The 12,506-nt window shown below is 46.4% G+C and overlaps 1 protein-coding gene and 1 non-coding gene across 3 annotated transcripts in view; one reads left to right on the top strand and one right to left on the bottom strand.

The window, feature by feature from the left end:
* LOC126536805 (cell adhesion molecule Dscam1-like) overlaps positions 1 to 12,506 on the top strand; it is a 505,486-nt gene that overhangs the window by 284,694 nt on the left and 208,286 nt on the right. The gene's annotated exons all lie outside the window — the stretch shown is intronic.
* Positions 6,356 to 6,540, bottom strand: LOC126537232 (U2 spliceosomal RNA). The gene has a single exon (XR_007600766.1). It is a non-coding gene; the product is annotated as a U2 spliceosomal RNA (small nuclear RNA).

The raw sequence follows: 12,506 nt of genomic DNA, 5'->3' as shown, positions 1-12,506 counted from the left end.
CTTCTCTACCGCTGTTTTTCTCAGAACACTTATATCTCCAAAGTATCTCACTATAAATATCTCGGCATCTCACAATCTTTCCTGGTGAAGACATCCTGATGCTGTAATGGCTAATTCTCTTCGCAATTTGTTCACCCTCAGGCGATCGTTAAAATTCTCAACACCAGCTATCCACCTCATGGCATATAATAAAATAGTTCGTCCTACTTTAGAATATGCAGTAATCATTTGGGGCCCCTAAGCAAAAAGAAATATTGAGAAATTAGAAAGAATTCAAAAGAAAGATGTCCGATTTATCTACAATTCTTACGGCCGAACCTCTATAACAGATCTCCTTAAACGTAGTGGCTTCTCTTCGATTACAGAAAAAATCGTGTTTCCCGATTAAAATTTTTTGTTTAGCCAATGAATGGCCACTCCCACATTGATACCTCGCATATCTTAACACCTTTAACTGGTTATGCTGTGCTCGTCATAAACAATCCCTAGCAGTATACCCCGTTAACACCGCATAACAACTGCTTCAAATACTCTTGTTTCACAAGAACAATAGTTAACTGGGATAAAATTCCTGGTGAAGTCGTTACACTAAATTCTTTATCCTGTTTTCAGGCGCACCTGCATTCTTGACTCTATGGCACATATTTTGTTTGCTCCTTTTTTCATGCACTCTGTCCTTTTGGTCATGTTGAATTCAAGCGTCGGCATGATTGCTTGTACTTTATGTTTGTATGAATGTACTTGTATGTTCCCACCATGCTATGATCTTGTAAAAGATCGCAGTATCTATAAATAAATAAAAGAAAGCTTCGTTTTAAAAGGTGCGGCCCACCGCGTGCATCAAAAATACTGTCGTCAGCCGCGGTGCCACCAGTCGTGAGCTGTTGCCGGGGATCAGCATAGAGAATGCGCGAGGAACGCACTTCGAACTGCTTTGAACGCCATCGCCCGTGGAAACCAACGCGTCTCGTCCCCGACAGCTAGCGCCGTTCGGCCCAGCCACGCGGCCGAGAATGCAACTACGGCTGAGACGGTCGCTCCTATTGCAGCCCACCTGACTTGGCAAGTCGCACATTTTTTTTTAAAGAAGCAAAAGCTTTACTGGCCGCGAACTTGCGATTTCGCCGTAGCGGTGCTCCAGGGAGGCATATGACGTCACAACGCGCGCCTCGCCGCGGATATTTCTTTCTCTCTCGCTCCCTAGTCACTACTGCGCATGCGCTACTAGTAAGGCGCGGCACCATCGCCGCGACATCCGCCGCTGCCGTTTGGTATGACGTCACACCACGTTCCTCGTCGTTGCGCTCGCCTCCGCTCGCTTCGCCAGCTGCGTCTCATGCCTAATAACATGTAGGAGGATTGAAAAGTAGAGCTCGCGTGTGCCGCAACCACAGTTGAGGTGGCAGTATGGACGGCGACAATTCTGATAAGCAGGAGGAGGCCTGGAATCGACATCGGAACGAGATGAAGATTAAACGAATCGCCCATGAAACAGACGAACAGCGCGCCAAATGACTGGCTAAACGCCTCAATATAGCTAGACAACCAGACTAACCTGGACTTGCAATCAAGATTAACCAAGGCTAACCATGCTATGCCTTAGATTTCGCTACGTACATCCTGGCATAGCCGAGCTAAGCCACTGCCAATTTTTTTTTAATCCAGTGGCCGTGGTTCCGGCTGCAGCTGCTGGCACGAGCGTTGTGTGCATGCGCACATTAGCTTTCCTACTGAGCAGCCACGTGCATATTGCACTGCACGTGCATACACCGGTCTAAGCTCAATGGACAGTAAACGTCCAATTAAATCTATCTATAGTCGCGGACAACTTTTCTTTGCAATGAAGGGAAAGCTACGAAGGCAAAGCGCGCACAAGTGAGAGCGCTTCTGAATAGAGTCCCGCGTTTTCATTCACGTTAGCTTAAGCTGGGGAAGAGAAAACATAAACACCTCATTAGAAACAGTTAAATAAGATAAAACACACCAATGAGTGTAAAAGTTTACTTATTTTGCGGTGTTTCCCTTCCGCGTCTGGGCAAACGCGAAACCGCGGCACGTGAAGCTGCGTCCATTCAGTGTCTGCTCCAGGCAACCAAAAGCACTGTCAAACGCTGGCGGGCTACTTGGCGCTGTAACACATGTGCAGCAGCCATGCGCCCGTAGCTTTCTCTTCACTTCCATAGAGAGTTGTCCGTGAGTACAGTTCGTTCATCGCACACGAACAAACGCCGACGGAGGCTTCATCTTCATATCACGCGTGGTATCGGCCAGGGCGCCTTTATTGTTTTCTGCTGTGCAGCAGCAGTTCTTACTTCGACGTATTGTTAGAACACCGTTCGAGGAGCCAGAACGCAACGCTAAACCTCGTTATCGCTTCCCTGCAGTGCGCTCCACTTTCTTGTACGATCATCGTTCCTGCAGCACTGACCAGCCTCACTTTCTCCGGTAACCTAGTCCAAATAGCCGACACGAGAATAGACTACAGAAAAAAAGCAGAACGGCTTCATACAAGGTTACAATATGGCTCCAGTAGCATCGAAGAAAAGAACTTTTGAGCTGCGCAAAGATGAGATCAGCTATCCGATGTGACATCTTCTTGACGGGACCTAAACGTGTTAACTTGACGTTCTCGCGCTCTTTCTTATTTGTTCCAGCGCATGCATCGCTTGATCCTGTTTCACTAAACCTTAACAGGCGCTATGTAGACTCTAGACGGACACACTCCGCTTCTTCACCAAAGAGAGAGAGAGAGAGAGTGAGAGAAAAAAGAAGACAAAACAGAAAGATGGCGAATCGCATTCCCATCGCATGTATTTGCTCGAATGCGTGTCTCCGTTCGACCTTTCATTCTTGTATGGGATTTTTGGTAGTGCGAGGGGTCTCACACTTCCGACTTTGTATAGAATGCGCTGCCTCACTCCTTGGGGAGCCCAGAAATAGACAAATAAAGATAGAAATAAAGAAAGGAAAACGTGTTTCGTACTTTCTGGCTCACACAACCTCACCACTGGTTTAGGCCTTCTTTTTCTTTTCTTTCTCTCTTCTAAATATGTCTACGTCTATGTTTCTCAGAATCCCTCCAATGGAAAAAAAAAAATAAAGATACTCAAGGATAAGGCAAAATGGGAAAGCAGAGGTTCCCCGTTTTCAAAATGAAATTGAGTAGCCTGTTTTTATACTCACCCGAGTGACAGTCTCATTTCCGCCGGTGCGGAAGTTTTTTTTTTTTTTTTCAGGCTTGCACCAGAAGTCTCTTCCGGCCGCGTTTTGGGAACCCTGACTTATTTCTTCCGCGCTTGTCTTTTGCGTCTCATCTTTTCTTTCATTCGCGCGGCGTGCTTTATTTTCTCGTCATCACGTATGCGCGCTGTTCAGTAGCAGCGTGTAATCTCATTAATTCGACCCATTTTCGTTCTTGACTTTCATGGCTCGAGATTAGATTTCCATTATTTCTCGCCCATAATGCACGGCACGCTGAGAATCGTCTCGTGTTCTCCTGCCGTTGTCGCGATTGCGAAATTGCGGCACGGAAAAATGTATTACATTTTCCCGCAACGCGGGCAGCCGAGAACCGTTGCTGTGACTTGCATGGACTCGGGCCGAAGTGGAGATGTTTCCCCAAGTCTATTCTTTTTTTAATGTAATTTGCATTGTTATGCGGATTTTAAAAAAAAACCCACACTGCGCCGCGGTGGCTCAGCGGCTGTGGTGTGGCGCTGCCAAGCATAAGGTCGCGAGATCAAATCCCGGCCGCAGCGGCCACATATTGATGAGAAGAAATGCAAAAACGCCCGTCCTGTGCATTGAGGGCACGTTAATATATCAAATTCAAAATTAATCCGGAGCCCCCCACTAGGGCGTGCCTCATAATCAAATCGGGATTTGGCACGTAAAGCCCCAGAATTCAATTAAAAAAAAAAAAAACACGCACACTCCTATTGGTATGCGTGCTAAACCGTGTCTCTTCCCAAAATTAATTTAAAGCATGCACGTCAGGACTAAACCTTCGATATAATGCTAAGTATCTGTAACCATGGGCCAGAGACACACAAAAAAAAATAGATCATTTGAAGTGAGTCCTGTGACTTGAAGCAAGCGCTCCGATATACCCCCGCCGATGTCGCAGACGTTTAGGAATATAATATACAGTTAACGGCCATAGTACTTTATTTTTTTTTCAACATTTCGAGTGAATTACGTGCAGGGAAAATATTTAAGCGAAGGCCCATTTCTTCTTCCTTTGCTCTGGTAAGGCGGTGAGAGCCTCGTCTTGTGCACGAATATGTCAAGTCAGAGAAAAACCTGACTTTTTCATTTCTCTATAGCTTAAATAGCTCTCAAGCATAATAGAGCAACGTAAACACAAGAAACCTATAGCAGTATACGAGTGGTAAAAATGCTAGAAATAATGCAGGTCCTCTGAAAACTTCCTCTAAAGACACAAGTTGTTGGGAGAAGTTGGCTCATTATTGGAGTTGTGAGAAATTGTGACCTCTAAAAACAACTGCAGTCGGCACTGTAGCTTTATTTAAGCATACAGCGAACCTAAAATTGATCTATTGTTCATATAAACTTAAAACGGGCACTCTATGATTGCAGATAACCGTGACTGCGAAGGCTATTTCTTTGAATTCGCCATTTATAAGTGAACAAGAAAGTAGATGTCAGTTTGTTTGTTTGTTTTTTTCACTCCTGTCTGACTCCACACAATTTTGGGCATATGCCTTTGCTACTTACTCTCCAAGCTAGTGAGCGCTGTGAGAGACAGGACCCGGTACCGCTCCTGAACACCGCTCTTCATGGAAACCAAGCAGGTGCTCAGTGACTTGGAACGCTGCATTGCAAGCCAGTGGCACGACCGACCCCTGAGGGGGGAATAGAAAAGCAAGCGCATGTTCTCTTAAACAGAACCGAACTAACGTTAAGAAAGAGAGAGAGAGAAAGCGTTTGGGTCTTTTTCGAAGCTCTTTACTGCAAACGTAGGCAGCGGCACAAAGCAGAAAGACGCAACCCAAACAGTAAAGAAAATGCTAAAGCCCGAGATCACGACAGGTAATGCACTTCTCTCGAACAGGATGGAAAACGCGCTCTAGTGAAGAGGGATAATGCTTGTTTTATGGTGATTTGTGTCTGCATGTGTGTTTGTACGTGTTGATGTGGGTGAGGAAGTGGATTGAGGAGAGAGAGAGGGTGGGGAAGGGGTTAGTCGCCCGAAAAGCACCATAGGCCAGGTCAGCATAGGCTCTATGTAAGCGCGCCAGCGCGTGTCGAGACCCGGGGCGCAACGGACGCCAGCTGCCGTAGGCGTGCCGTGTTTCCTGTCGATGGCGCAATCGATGACCTCCTCCTCCTCCTCCTCACAGTGCGCACAATCAAGATAAAGCGAATGGCTGAGAGACATAAATGAAAGAGAATGCACATTTGCCACAGCGCCGCTGTCCCATTGGTCCCAGTCGGTTTGGCCGATTTACTTTCGCCGGCGAATAGATGGCGAAGTGACGACAGTATTCCTAGCAGAGAGGCGTGGGTGCACTCACGGTGTATAAACAGGCGAGCATATGCGGTCATTTGGCCAAGTCTGATAAGTCCCGATCGTTAGAGGTGGCGTTGCTGCGCGCGACTGTACCAGCATCTGTGGAGTACGCACATAAACCACGTCCCCTTTTCCTTACGTTTCCTTTTTTTTTTCTGCGTGCAAACGATAGGAGAGGCAGAGCATCACAATATCGAATTTTGAATCTTCTGGACCGGTTCATACGCTCCAAATGTTGTATCTATGGTTAAGAAAGGCTCGTGATCATTTCCTCTTACGATTATGCTGTCTATGTGAGCAACAATCTGACTCTGGGAACAGGGGAGGGGGGGGGGAGGCAGTAAAGCGACCTGTCTGAATGTGCACACAAGTTGGAGAAAATCTTTGGTCTATTGACGCCTCTATGCAGGTTCATACCTGATGCACATTTCTCTGTCCACCATAAGGCGGAACTAAAATAACATGTCTTCTTTTCTAAGGAGTGTGCTGGACTGGTCTGGTTGGTACATCTTTAGGACCGGAAGAAACCGCGCTTGGATGGGACAAATTGAGGACGACAGACTAGGATCTGAACTAAGAACCACTGGTTTATTGCGGGCAATGCGACATATACAAAACACAGGCTCATCGCAGAAGACCAACAAAACGACGCTACCTGCGCAGAGATGGGATTGAAATCATCACACCACGTGCGTCGTCAAAGCAGGCTGTCACGTCTTGAAGCAAAGCTGTTTAACTCTAGCCCCCGTATGCATCCCCCGCATGCGTTCCCAGAGGAGGTGCTCTGGCCGGCTTACGTCCGTATCACGGCGCGTGGACAGGAATACGCGGGCAGACCCCAGAGGTAGTGCAATACCGGGCCGACCCGCGGCGGAGGTGGAGCAGGCTTCAAGCATACCACCAACCTCCAAAAATAAGTTTACTATATTGTGTCCAAATAAAACCACATAAATTTGGCGGCGTAGGAGAACCACTATACATATATATATATATATATATATATATATTACAAAGTGCATTTAGTGTAGCGAGCTGGCCTCCATGCGCCTCATTTGTTTTAAATCCTGTTTTACGAATAATGACAGGGGGAAAGAGTGTGGCTACGGCACCTGTGGACGTTGCCTGTGCTTCTGTGGTTATGACGTCACGCGAGTCGGAGGAGCCGGCCAGCTGCATCTGTGGCAGATGCATGGGAAGTGAGTTGACTGCGGCGGTGCTTGTGTCGGCGTAGTGTGGTGCCGCATTCAAATTATGCATTATTTCTCAATATGTGCAGTCTGCGTATGTGGCCTAAACATCTTCGCTGGTAATCCGTCCCCTGTATGCATGTTGCGACCGCCCACGAATTTTTTTAAAATATAGTTAATCTCGCAGCGATGCTGTTAAACAGAGGGTACACTAACGCGGGAGTTTCCGTGTCACTGGATAGAAAACGCTTCGCAAATCTCACGCGCTCTTCGCTCAGTGTACCTCCCTAATATTGTGCATTTATCTAAAGATAGGCTGACAGCCGCATTCTTTGCAGTGCTGGGCTAACTGACTGGGTGCTGACCTACAGCCATGACGCGACGCACAGGATAAGGTCACAGCCGTCATACCCTATAACCATGAGGTCTCACACAGAATAAAAAAAGGTCGCAGGTAAAATGAGCGTACGCGTTTTGTACAGCGCAAAGGACAAATTCTCGGCGTATGCAACGTCGTTAAGAAAGAAGGGCCCAGAAAAGTAATCTGTGAGAAAAAAACACGGAAAAGCTTTTTGCTGACTGCGCTTACGCAGTTCTCTATAGGGTTCCGTTCATGTGCGAACGTTGTTACATAGGCCAAGCAGGCCGATCTTCGAACAACCGCGGCTGGGAGAGCATGCTAACTCACTAAAAGGGTCAATACCTAGTCATTCAGCCCAGTACTGCAAAGGATGCGGCTGGCACCCTACCTGGGGTAAATACTGCTCAATATCAGATATATACATAGAGAAAAGAGCACGTGAGACATGTGAAGCGTTTTTATCCAATCACGTGGAAACTCCTGCGTCAGTGTACCCTCCGTTTTCCTGCATAGCTGCGAGATTAACTATTTATTAAAAACGTGACTGCCTCCTTTGACGACGCACGTGATGCGATGATTTCAACCCTATCCCTGCGCAGATACTGTGTTTCTCTCGGTCTTCTGCGCTGAGCCTGTGTTTTGTCTAAACTGCATTTCCCGCAATAAACCAGTGGCTGTTAGTTCAGCACCTAGTCTGTCGTCATCACTTCGCCCTCTCCAAGCGCTGTCTGTTCCCGTCATAAAGTCTTTCCTAGCATTGTAGGCTATTTCCATCGGGAAAATGGAAATCACATTTCTTGCTTTTCATGTTCGAAGCCTTTCTTTCTTTGTTTATTTTCGTTGTTTTCTCGCTTTTCTTGTTAAAGCTCAACGCCTCATGCGATTGCAAACCTTCCATGTCCACAGAGAACAATAGATGCTTGCCACAAGGCTTCGCTCGCGCGTGCGCGAGCTTAGACTGACATTGTGAAACACAAGTGAATTTACCAACGCACGTCTGCACAAATTGTATCCGTGTCTGCAACTCCGTCTCCCGTCAGGGATACCGCCAGCGTGAGAAACGATTCTGTGCCACCTGTGGCTCGGCGCGGCATTCGCGAACGCCTGTTTCTTCACGATTAGAATGGCCGACAGCTCTGCTTGCGACAACTGTGGCTGCGAAGAGGCGATCGAGCACTTTCTCTGAGACTGTCTGTGATTCCTTCTACCATATTTTATTCCCTTTTACCATTTTCCGAGCACACGGTAGCCAACCGGTATTTACACTGACTGACCTTCCTGTGGCAAAGCTGAGTAGTATTCTAATTTGCACCTTTTTTGTACTTGTACTTTTTATTGCATGCGTGCAATAAATTATTATTATTATTATTATTATTATTATTATTATTATTATTATTATTATTATTATTATTATTATTATTATTATTATTATTATTATTATTATTATTATTATTATTATTATTATTATTATTGTTATCGTCTTAATCGTCGTCGTCGTCGTCATCATCATAATATAAGACGTTAGCAGCGGTTTTTTTTTTCGTATAAGTTGCAATCTGCGTTTATTGAACTTGCACGCATATTTTTACCTGAATCTTCAGTTTGTTGAGTGCCACTTAGCGTCATTTCTTTCGAATGAGAAATGATTCTAAGTTAGGCGTCTGTCACAATCCCAGCGAGTTAGGCGCATTTCTTTCGATTCATGTGTGCGGCTGGTAGAGAATTCTCTCACCCTAAAGCGGTTTATGTCATTTAGCAGTAGTTTAGGGCAAGAACCTCTCACACTAAATTGTGGGGTTCTATGCCGAGAAACTGCACGATGTGCTACGAGGGACTCGGTAGTGGATGAGTGCAGGTTAATTTTGACTATCTGGTGTTCTTCAATGTGCACCCAATGCACGCTACAAAAGCGTTACTGCATTCCACCTCCTTCGGAATGCAGCTGCCGCGGCCGGGATCGTACCCGCGACCTCGTGCTAAGCATCACAACAACATAGCCACAGAGCCGCTATCGGCTTTTGGAAAACAACACGGCAGCGTAAAAGTCTTATAACAGCAGCTCCGACCGATGTAATGACATTTTATTTCGATGGCCAGAAACCACCATCTGTAGCACTTAGCTATGAGTAGAAGTCATCGTTTTCTCGCTGTAGGAGCACGGGCGCTGTGGTGACCGCATAAGAAAAACAAGAGCTTATGTTTTACTCCCCCATACCCCTCTCCACGTGTAGGGTACCAAACTGGACTCAGTCTGGTTAACGTCCCTGCCTGTCCTTCCTCCTTTCTCTCTATCTATCTCTATGTTTGGTATCATATGACTGTACAATACTTGCGCAGGACGAGGGCACCGGTTGAGTTTCGCCCAGCAACTCCCACTCAAAGGCAAGCGATGGCCGCACAGCAACTACGAGGGAACGGTCGTATAACGATGTACGAAGGATCAATGCCAACCTCATTATGTGAACAGATATAACCTGGTTTGTTTACCGGTATATTAAAAGCTTCAAAGGTCGCGCTCGACTGCACTCTGAATATTGACGAACTCGAGGCTGTCGCACCACGGACACAAAAGCCGAACGCATTGGCTTTCAACGCACTTTGTAGCGGATTTGTTTTCGCAAGCATCGATAAACGTGAACCCGGCTTGAAACAATCCTCGGCGTCATTAGTTTCGTATTTGTGTCGGACTCAGTTAGTCACGAGTGTGGCGGGCTCCTATCGTGAGCTTTAAGTTTAAAAGTTATCGCAATGCATCTACTGTCGCTGCGATAAATTTTCATAATGACTGACCTGACACAGAGGCTGCCTTCTTTATTTTCACGAATACTGCAGCTGTTGTTTTTCTGTCGTGCATATTTCCAGCACATCTTGCACAGCGCCCTCTCGTGTCATTGATATCTGTTCGTCAGCCATTGTTTATTCGCATGTTGTAACTATTGGCCGCTTCCTCGCGCTCTGTGATGGGATCAACAAACTTTGAATAAATAGATCATTTAGTTTCGTACTTACGAACTTTTTAAATGATCGGCCATAAAAATGAACGGGGTTCGTATGCACAGAAACAAGTACCGCTCATTTGTATGCAGTATGTTCGTTTGACGATTGATTGGTATATTATATCGAAAGCTACTACTAACGACGGTATTTTGCTATTAAGAAGTTCAGATGTCCAAAGCAAAAGCAAATAATAATAATTAGAATGGAAGTTTTGAAACATTTACTCATACGGTGGGCGCAGCTAAGAGACTGTTATGAACAGACAGTTATGAGCCTTGGAACGTGCACTAGCTCGCGGGCTGAGCATCGAAGATTTGGCATGCTGCTGCTATTACACGGTAAAATAATGAAATCCACTTCCTGTGAATGGGAATAGTCATGGATGCCCGTGCAGGCTGACGCAAATGTGTGGCAATATTGCGACGGTGTTAATGGCACGACGAGGACAGCGCAACGGAAGAGCACTGATACACCAAATAAACCGTACGTAGAGCACTTAGCTGCACTGTAGAAAAAAAAAAACTTAACTGGCGGGAACTTTTACAAATACTGAAAAACCATTTATTTTCGCTCGTCTCTAATTTACGCAAATTTCAGGACGGGAAAATGTCATAAAATTTAAGGACACCGACATCCCTAAGAATTGTCAGCACTATGCTGAAAACTAAAATTTATTTTTCCGCCCAGTTCTGCTGACTGTACTCTCTGAAACGCGGCGTATTCAATTCGCTGAGGTGTGCCAGATTGCGCTATGTCTGTCTTTCTTGCGGCCGAAGTGAGCCGCATGGCACAAGCCCGAAATCGCGAAGTTTACTAGTCGCGAATGTTCATACAGTCCCCAAGTCACAAACAATTTGAACCATGACGTTATAGGATTTTACAGTAGATGAACAAATATATCGAATGTAGAGAACATTTCGTCCTGAGATGATTGTTTTCTCGTCCCGCATAAAACAAAAGAAAAACTTGCGACAAAACTCATCTCACTATGGCCGTCGACGGTAATGAGTTACCATTGCATCAATATAGTGACACGACGTATTGCCACCGTCGAAACTAGTCATGTTTGAGCCATGCGCTGCAGCAAAACTCCTCTTTCAGGCTTTCCTAAGAACACTCGACGCCATCTAGCGCCGCCGCCGCGAAGCCTGCGAACGCTGGCAAACACGTCACGCTGCAACCGCGCTCCTTTCTCGAGCTCCTTTCCGGACGCGTTGCGCCATGTAGCCGAACTTCCGGGAAGTCCGAGGCTAGAAGCGTGACACACCTTTGCCTGCGAACGCTGAGATCTAGTCACTCGCTTGCCACACCCTCAGGGACACATACCCAATGACCCAAGTTGGCGAGACGTTTATTGAAGAGCGGCACGTACCCAATTCGTTCCCGGTGCTGCTCGCTAAAGCATTGGTGTGAAAGGTGCTCATTGAGAAATGGCAAATACCCAGTGCTGTTCCGACGCAGCCTGCTAGCGTGTCCGGTTGCTGTCATTAAGGCACCCTTGTGACGTGGGTTTGATTCCTCCCAGCATCGGATAAATTTAAGGCATCTTTTTCGTTATTGTAAAGGGGCACACTCCCAGTGGCACATGCGCCGTACTGCAACTCGGCGTCAAGAAGTTTCTTCAAGCAGCGGTACCTACCCAACCGTATGTACACAATGCCACTTACTCAGTGACCCAGTTTGGTCCGATGGATGATGTCGAACCCATTTACCTCAGCAGAGCAGCGCGAAGCGCTATCCATTTGACCACTGCTATAACTAGTGATTCAAGTTGGCGGGTAGATGGATGGATGGATGGATGGATGGATGGATGGATGGATGGATGGATGGATGGATACGGACGGACGGATGGACATGGACGAATGGATGGATATGGACGGACAGATGTACGGATGGGCGGATACGGAAGGATATGGACGGACGAACGGGTGGATGGATGGATGGATGGATGGATGGATGGATGGATGGATGGATGGATGGATGGATGGATGGATGGATGGATGGATGGATGGATGGATGGATGGATGGATGGATGGATGGACGGACGGACGTACGGACGGACGGACGGACGGACGGACGGACGGACGGACGGACGGACGGACGGACGGATGGATGGATGGATGGATGGATGGATGGATGGATGGATGGATGGATGGATACCAGAAAGTACGTGAAGTACGCAAAGAATCCTAACGGCAATCATAAGCAGCATACATATAACGGTGTAATAAACTCGGAGTATCGTAGGTCCATAAACTTCGGTTATTAATTTACAAGCTATGCATTCTCTAAAAATGCAGTCCATTAAATAAATGTTTCCCGGATGAGCACATGCAATGTACCTCTAGTTCGGCATTCTCACTTCATCAGAGGTGAGACACCTGTTGGCTAGTAGATGTTCGCATTCTAGAATACATACGATTCTGTA

Source organism: Dermacentor andersoni, chromosome 4, assembly GCF_023375885.2.
Source record: "Dermacentor andersoni chromosome 4, qqDerAnde1_hic_scaffold, whole genome shotgun sequence".
Taxonomy (NCBI): domain Eukaryota; kingdom Metazoa; phylum Arthropoda; class Arachnida; order Ixodida; family Ixodidae; genus Dermacentor; species Dermacentor andersoni.
Note: the sequence above shows the minus strand (reverse complement) of the source record. Positions and strands in the feature narration are given on the sequence as shown.